General features: G+C 42.6%; 1 long non-coding RNA gene across 1 annotated transcript; it reads left to right on the forward strand.

Annotated features, from left to right (window-relative positions):
• The first annotated feature begins 1,892 nt into the window (after nt 1-1,892).
• On the forward strand, nt 1,893-9,171 carry LOC115895450. The gene is made up of 3 exons (XR_004055617.1): nt 1,893-2,098; nt 5,951-6,044; nt 8,815-9,171. It is a non-coding gene; the product is annotated as an uncharacterized LOC115895450 (long non-coding RNA).
• The last annotated feature ends 200 nt before the right edge of the window (nt 9,172-9,371 follow it).

The following is a 9,371-nucleotide window of genomic DNA, read 5'->3' on the forward strand; positions in this document are numbered from 1 at the left end:
CACTCCTACTCCTCACTCAGCCCTGTTCCTTTACCTCTTATCCAAACACTTCTGTAAGATGTCCTATCAGTCACTGACCCCTCAGTTCTAGTACAGCTCCAAGGGAGTATATTGTCCTATCTCTGGTTCTAGAGAAAAAGTTCATCCTTCCTAAAATGAGTTTTAGGCTCTGGGTCACAGGAGAGGGTGGGACTTTGTTTAGTGCTTATGACAATGCTTACTTGAGGGAATTCTTCCCTGGATTCCTGAGATTCCTGGGTATTACTGCCTTCTTCATGGAAGCAGAACCCTGACTCTTTCAGATCGACTTACTCCCATTCCTCAGATCCGAGCAGTGTCAGATATGAGAGGCTACATAACTTGTTCTGGGTCAGGGAACTAAGTGCCCAAAACAGTAGTTCAATCCAGACCTGCTCCACCCCAGAGACTGAGACTGTAATACTCCTAAACTAGAGGAATGGGAAGCAGCACCAAAGGGCACAAAAATGTGCCCATGTATGAAAATCTATTAAGCTGAAAAGGCTGTTATTTCAGTGAGGGTACAAGTAAAAACAGATATGCACTCATGCTAGAAATGCACACACAAACACATCCACAGCCAGATCAAAAGCATGGAATTCCTCCCTTAACAGACCTAAAGTAAATGAAGATGCATCAAGCTAGCAGATAGAGATGGGAAAGAGGCCTCCCCAAGAAGTCAAGTTCTGCTAAAGTTGTAGTGCCTAATAAGGTATTGTCTTGCCTCTCTATCATTTAAGTCGGAAAACAGAGGCAATAACAAGAGGAAGTGGTATGGTTTCTCGGTGTTTGTATCTGAGTAAAAAGAAAGAACCAACCAGAGCCATGAAAGTGACATCCCTGGGGAGGCAGTGATTTCTCACCTACTGTTGAAAGTAGATTTTATTTATTTATTTATTTATTTGAGATAGAGTCCCACTCTGTCGTCCAGGCTGGAGTGCAGTGGCGCGTTCTCGGCTCATTGCAACCTCCGCCTCCCGGGTTCAAGCGATTTTCTTGCCTCAGCCTCCCAAGTAGCTGGGATTACAGGGGTGTGCCATGATGCCTAGTTAATTTTTGTAATTTTAGTAGAGACAGGGGTTTTACCATGTTGGCCAGGCTGGTCTCGAACTCCTGACCTCAAGTGAGTCAGCCTCCCAAAGTGCTGGGGTTATAGGCATGAGCCACTACATCCAGCCTGGAAGTGGATTTTAAAATACCATAGACCAGATATGTATAGAAAAAAAAAGAGAAAACTACGTATAAAAATATTAACAATATTTTCCTTTGAATGTAGAGATTATATTATTATTTTACATTTTTTCTCTTTGTTCATTTATTTTTATCTTTATTTAGAGACAGAATCTGGCTCTGTCACCATCCTGGAGTGCAGTGACATGATCGTAGCTCACTGCAGCCTCAAATTCCTGGGCTCAAGCAATCCTCCTGCCTTGGCCTCCCAAGTAGCTAGGACTACAAGGCACACACCACCAGGACCAGCCATCTTTTGGCCATTTCTGGATTTTCATGGGTTTTTGTTGTTGTTGTTGTTGTTCATACTAAACAGAGATTGCTTTTATGATTACATATATATGTATGCTTCAAAATTAATAATACATGAACAAATCCACAAAATGAAAGAGCTTTGAAAGTTGAGATAGAAAATTCTAAGAATAGCATAGACATATCCAAAGTTCAGAGTGAACAGGACTTATGAAAACTGCTAAAGACCCCAGAGAGGCCAGTAAAGTTGTGCTCAGACAGAGCAGAGAATCAAGGAAGGGGAAGACCCGTGGCCTGAAAAGCAGGCTCCAATGTTGAGGACTGACAAAGCGAAATCAGAACTCAGCAACATCTCTCTCTGAACACCTTGTCTCCACCACAGGAAACTGTCCTCAAGTTGGAAAGGGCCCAATAGACACCACCATGAATTCCAGCCTAATATGGATTTTAATGAGGACTCTTGGATGCAAGTAACATAAACCCAACTGCTATCAGCTAACAGAGAGGAAGGAGGGGGTTCTGGAAAGAAGAGTGATTGGTGTCACTCTCTGAATCAGAAGAACTGCAGGATGTGGGCTCCTGGCCAGAAAGAGCCTCGGTGAGTCTCGGCGCAGTTAGGACACTGCCTGTCTCTCTCCATCTTCCTATGTCACTATTGCACTATTTTGTCCTTTCCCTCCCATTTGCTTTCTCTCGATCTTTCTTATCTCTGCTTGTCTCCCTAGGCTTCCATCTTCAGGGCAGGAAGATGACCACCTGCAGCCCAGCAAACCCAGGAGAGAAAGAATTTCTCTCTTCCAGTGTCTCTAGACCAATCCCAGGAAAGGGGTCTGACCATACTTCAGTTTCCACAGTTAGAACCAATCACTATCGCCTAGAATTTGGGTTCTACAATTAGCCGGGCCCCTCCCTTGGGCCATGTACTGGGACTAATATCCATACTCAGGAGAAAGAACCAGAGAGCCCCTAGGTACTCTCAGTTTGTCTCCAGGCTCAAATATTTTGCACCCTATCATTTTAAAATAAATGTCTTAAGTATCATCAGATTTATCAACAGTAATATTTGGTAAATTATGGAAAATAGGACATATTTGAAAAGGAAACATACATTTATTTAAAGGGGACAAGGAGTGTTTTGAAAGACCCTCTGAAAAATCCCAAACATAGGCCTGAGTACCCAGATGCTTCCATGCAAATCTTTTTTCCTTCTCAATGGAAGCAAATTTGGATTAATAGTAGTAACTGTTTATTGTACTTAAATAAGGAACACCAAGGCCTTTGTATACCTTCCATGGAATTGGTTGCATATGTGCCCCCGGGAACAGTTAGTAGAGGGGCAGTGCTGGCCTTAGGTAAGGCCCTGGACAAGCCTCTACTGTCTACCCTATGATGGAGTGAGCTCCTTTGATATCTGAGAACATTCTAATGGCTGGCAACCCTCATGGAAGGACAGAGGTCACGGCAGCAATATTTGGTATTATAACGGAAAGAGGGGGTGGTACAGGGCATATGAGCTTTTGTACCAGTTGTAGCTCTTGCCAATAATAAAAATCAACTCTGGCTAACTTAGGCAAAAAAGGAACATATTGGTAGATCAGCCAGGTGCAGTGGCTCATGCCTGTAATCCCAGCACTTTGCAAGACCGAGGCAGGCAGATCACTTGAGGCCAGGAGTTCGAGACCAGCCTGGCTAACATGGTGAAATCCCATCTGTACTAAAAATACAAAAACTAGCCAGGCATGATGGTGGGTGCCTTGTAATCCTGGCTACTCAGGAGGCTGAGGCAGGAGAATCACTTGAACCCAGGAGGCAGAGGTCGCAGTGAGGTGATATCATGCCATTGCACTCCAGCCTGGGCAACAGAGTGAGACCCTGTATCAAAAAAAAAAAAAAAAAAAAAATACATATTGGTAGATCATAGAAATGACTGGAATGCCGGGGAACTAGGCTTGGAAGGCAAACCAGGGAGGCTGGGCAGAAAGTCATACAACCGGTACAGCCACAAGGGGCAGCCTAGTTGGGAGGGCGCTGCTGGCACTGTTGGTTCCACTGGACTGTTGCTGCCACTGTCTCTGGACTCTTGTCTCTACCTTTACTGATCAGTAACCTATAACTTGTCCCTGCAAATTGCATTTTCCTTCTAGGCTCAGAGTCCAGGTGGGATCCTCCAACAGCCCAGACTTAGTCATGAACCCACCCTAAGCTGCCAAAGGCACAGAGAGAAGCTGGCCCTTTGCAGATGCCATATTGGGAAGGGACACCTCCCACCAAGTTGCACAAACTGGGGAATTCTCCCAAATAGAGATGAGACTGAGACAGCTGAAAACAAAACAAAACACCACAGGCAAACTATGTGTGTCTTCAAAATCTGCAGGGCTGGATTGCTTCGGCAGAGTTCCTAAGGGCAGAGCTGAGACTGGGGGGAGGAGATTTCAATTCAGATGGAGGAAAAACTCCCTCAGGCTGAGAACTGCCTGGAGGTAGTTCCTGAAGGGCAGCCCATCCGCACCTCAACTTGCTGACACAGTTCAGAACAGAGTTTCTTGCACTCAGCAAGGCCTTCAAACCCTATCTCTTCTTGCATCTCCTTGTTAGAGCATAAGCTTCCCTGAGAGAGAGGACCAACGTTTATTTATTTTTGTGTCCCACAGTGTGTACTACACACTGAGAGAAATTGAACAAAAGTTGGCCACATAAAAATAAGCAGCACATAAAAATATGCTACATGATGGCAGGTCAGATTTTCCAATCATGTAGCTGGCAAGATGCTCAGCAAAAGACCTTCCATACAGCACAACTAAAAATGTTGCCAGGAACGGTGGTTCATACCTGTAATCCCAGCACTTCGGGAGGCCGAGGCTGGCAGATCATGAGGTCAGGAGTTTGAGACCAGTCTGACCAACATGGTGAAACCCCTTCTCTACTAAAAATACAAAAATTAGCCAGGCGTGGTGGTGCACGCCTGTAATCCCTGCTACTCAGGAGGCTGAGGCAGGAAAATCGCTTGAAACCAGGAGGTGGAGGTTGCAGTGGGCAGAGATTGCACCATTGCACTCCAGCCTGGGTGGCAGAGTGAGATCCTGTCTCAAATAAATAAATAAATGAATGTTGGATTTTTAAAAAGATGTGTATGAGCCAGTGGGAAAGGAAGAGAATTCCACAGAGGCTAGAAAGATTTTTAAAATGCAATCCAGTAGGTTAAGAACACACTGGAAGTCGAGAGCATGACACATACTTGTAGTCCCAGATACTGGAGAGGCCAAGGTGAGAGGATGGATTGAGCTCAGGAGATCAAAGCTGGCATGAACTATGATCACACCTGTGAATAGCTACCGCAGCCAGCCTGGGTACAAACATAGACTTGCAAGACATGGCCTGTATGAGAAGAAAAAGACCTCACGAAAGCAGCAAAAGAAGCACAAGAACAGAATGAAGAAAGTCAGGGACACTGCAAAGACCAATATTGGTGCTGGCAAAAAGCCAAAGGAGTAAAGATGCTATAGTGACATCATCTGCAGACATCATGTGGATTTTTGATGAGCAGATTAATAAACTAAAAGCTTTCATGTGAAAAATTTAAAAATTTAAAAAAATTTTAAGCAGTAATTCAATTCAGCAGAAAGAGAATAAGCTAATATATGGTGGTGGTGCTGCTGCTGCTGCTGCTGCAATTATCTGGAAGAAAATAAAAATGAACACATATGTCTTATACTATATATTTTTAACCCCACTTGAATTGAAATGTTGACTATTAAAAGTAAATATGGTATAGGCTGGCTAGCTTCTGACTTTTCCTCTTTCTGAGCACTGAGAAAGACATTTCCCAGCCTCTCTTCCAGTTTGGTTGAGGTTCCATGGGGCTGGGTTCCATGCAATGGAATATAGGAGGAAGTAACAGAGAACACAAAAAAATCCCTTGAGTAGTTGTCCTCTCTCTTGCTCCCTCTTCCTCTTCTGCAGTGACTGTGGGAGTCACATGTTGAAGATCCATCACAAATGGAAGGGATCTGGGTCCCCAACTCATTGCTCGGGGTTGACTGTCCCACACCTGATAAGACTGATTGAAAACTAAGCCTTTCTTGTGCTGGCCACTGAGGCTTTGGAGTTGTTTGTTACCTTAAGTAGTGGTCATTCCTGTATTACAGAAATGCAATAAAAAATCTCACAAAGAGAATCTGGTAGACAATATGTTATTGACTGAGTGTTTGTGTACCACCTCCAAATTCGTGTGTTAAAGCACCAACCCCAAGTGTAATGGCAGCAGGAGGTGGGGCCTTTGGGAGGTGATTAGGGTCAGATGAGGCCATGAGGGTGAGGCCTTCATGATTAGATTAATGTCTTTATAAGAAGAGGAAGAGACACCAGAGCACTGATGAGCTCTCTCATTCCCTCACTCACTTTCTCCCTCTTTCTCTCTCTCTTACTTTGTCTCTGCTATGTGAGGACACAGCAAGAAGGTGGCCATCTGAAAACCAAGAAGAGAGTCCTCACGAGAAACTGAAATTGCCAGCACCTTGATCTTGGACATCCCAGCCTCCAGAATGGTGAGAAATAAATTTCTGATGTTTAATCTACCCAGTCTACAGTGTTTTGTAATGACAAACCAAGCAGACTAAGACCTGATATATATGAAATAGCAGAGAAGGCCTTCATAACCAAGACTGAGAACTTAGAAGCTATTAAAAAAAAACAGATGGGAAAGGAAAAAAAAAAAAAAGATGGGCATATTTTGACCATTAAAAATTACAAAGAAAACAAGAACCTTTTGTACAGTAAAAGGTTCCATAAACAAACTACAGTTGTCCCTTAGTGTATGCAGGGGATTGGTTTCAGGACCCCCTCTTATACCAAAAGTCAGTCCTGCAGAACTGGCATATATAAAAAGTTGGCCCTTTGTATATGGAATTTTTGCATCCCATAAGTACTGTATTTTCGATCCACTTTTGATTGAAAAAAATCTGCATATAAGTGGACTCATGCAGTTAAACCCCATATTATTCAAGGGCCAACTGTACAGTAATGCAGTTGTCCAAAGGAAAATATTTATAATGCAGATGATATAAAGTTAGTTCTTAAAACATGCAAACAGCTCCTACAAGTGTGACAAGAAAAAGACAATCATCACAAAGAAAAGTGGACAAATCAAATTATTTAAAAACCCATAGAGGAGCAAACCCAAAAAGCCAGCAAACATGCTCAGATTCACTCACAGACACGGAAATAAATGTGACATAGTTACACAACATCATCGTATGCCCTTCTGATGAGAAAAGAAAATTAACACTTAAAACTCCTATTGCTGGTATGGATGTAGAGAAATATGTGGCATTTTCCTGTATTATAGTGGAAAAGTGACATATTAGAATCATTTTAGATAGCCAACTGGGGCTTTCACTAAAATTAAAACTATATGGCCAGGCGTGGTGGCTCATGCCTGTAATCCCAGCACTTTGGGAGGCCGAGATGGGTGGATCACCTGAGGTCAAGAGATTGAGACCAGCCTGGCCAACATGGTGAAACCCCATCTCTACTAAAAACATGAAAATTAGCAGGGCGTGGTGACAGGCACCTATAATCCCAGCTACTGGAGAGGCTGAGGCAGGAGAATCGCTTAAACTCAGGAGGCAGAAGTTGCAGTGAGCCAAGATTGCGCCACTGCACTCTAGTGTGGGTGACAGAACAAGACTCCATCTCAAAACAACAAACAAACAAAACAAAACAAAAACTGTATATGCCCTTTGGCCTAACAATTACACTTCTGGGAATCCATCTTATAAAAATAAAATTGCCAGTATTTGAGGATATATGTGTGAGGGTGTTTCTTACAGGATTGTTCATAGTGAGGGAAAATGAAAACAAATGAAATTACCATTAATAGACACATAGCTAAATAAATGTGGGTACACCCACACCATGGATTATTATGCCATTATTTAAAAGAATGAATAAGACATAACGAATGGCTTAAAGAAGTCTTCAGCAAACATCATTGAGTAAGAAAACCAAACCACAGTCAAATGTTCATAACTCGATCCATTTTAATAAGTTAATCACTTCAAAATGCTGTATATGTAAATGTTTGTATGTACATATATATGCTTGTATTATATGTATACATATCTATTACATATATACACATGTATATGACATGAAGAAATATGGCAGAGTGAATAGTTGTAAACGTGGTTCACCTGAGGTTGGGGGCAGGATGATGACGTGGAAGGAGTGAAACTGCCATTGCAGAATTATAGCTGAGACAGTGAAAGAGATCTGACCTAACCAACCCCATCTTGCTTCTCATCTCCAAACTGTCCTTGTTCATTCCTGGGCATAGGCTGAACTAACTTTGGGAAGAACTTAGTTTATAGTTTAAAGTTTAAAACAAAGACAGTAACAGCCCTTTCCCAGAACAAACCCCCTTCTTGCCTGGGGGCTAGACTGGCTTTGTAGGACTAACAAATTAGCTACAAGATTAGAAATTATGGTTTAGCCACAATGAGATACCATCTCATGCCAGTTATAATGACAGTCATTAAAAAGTCAGGAAACAACAGATGCTGGAGAGGATGTGGAGAAATAGGAACACTTTTACACTGTTGGTGGGACTGTAAACTAGTTCAACCATTGTGGAAGACAGTGTGGCGATTCCTCAAGGATCTAGAACTAGAAATACCATTTGACCTAGCGATCCCATTACTGGGTATATACCTAAAGGATTATAAATCCTGCTACTATAAAGACATATGCACATGTGTGTTTATTGTGGCACCATTCACAATAGCAAAGACTTGGAACCAACCCAAATGTCCATCAGTGATAGACTGGATTAAGAAAATGTGGCACATATACACCATGGAATATTATGCAGCCATAAAAAAGATTGAGTTCATGTCCTTTGCAGGGACATGGATGAAGCTGGAAACTATCATTCTCAGCAAACTATCACAGGGAGAGAAAACCAAACACCGCATGTTCTCACTCATAGGCGGGAATTGAACAATGAGATCACTTGGACACAAGGTGGGGAACATCACACACCAGGGCTTGTCGTGGGGTGGGGGACTGGGGGAGGGATAGCATTAGGAGAAATACCTAATGTAAATGATGAGTTGATGGGTGCAGCAAACCAACATGGTACATGTATACCTACGTAACAAAATTGCATGTTGTACACATGTATCCTAGAAGTTAAAACATAATAAAAAGAAAGAAAGAAAGAAATTATGGTTTAGGAGTCATGAAGATGGAGGCTGCAAGATTCTGACCCTCCCTAAACTGCTCCCAAAATCAATCAGTGCCTGACATATTTTGCAGATGCTGCACTTGATGGATTAGCTGGTACTACCACCCAGATCGATAAACTGGCTCATCTCATCTTGTGGCCCCCACCCAGGAACTGACTCAGTACAAGAGGACAGCTTCGGTTTCCCATGATTTCATCTCCAACCCAACCAATCAGCACTCTCGACACACAGGACTTCCCCCACCCACCAAATTATCTTTAAAAACTCTGATTCCCAAATGTTCGGGGAGACTGATTTGAGTAGTAATGAAACTCTGATCTCCTCCACAGCCTGCTCTCTGTGTGAATTACTCTTTCTCTATTGCAATTCCCCTGTCTTGATAAGTCAGCTCTGTCTAGGCAGCAGGCAAGACACAGCCCAGCTGTTACAGGAGGAAGGGAACCACTGGGTGGTTACAGGAGGAAGGGAAAAAAGGAGGAATAAAGAGCAAATCAAAAAAACAATAAAGGGGGAAAATTGTACACAGACGAGTGTATATACAATCATATTTTTGCAGCTATTAAACTTGTGTTTGCAGGAAGTTAGATATCCAAGGATATTAAGTTGAAAGTGTCTTGTTTTTCAGAG

Source organism: Rhinopithecus roxellana, chromosome 21 (genome assembly GCF_007565055.1).
Source record: "Rhinopithecus roxellana isolate Shanxi Qingling chromosome 21, ASM756505v1, whole genome shotgun sequence".
In the NCBI taxonomy this organism is placed as follows: Eukaryota; Metazoa; Chordata; class Mammalia; order Primates; family Cercopithecidae; genus Rhinopithecus; species Rhinopithecus roxellana.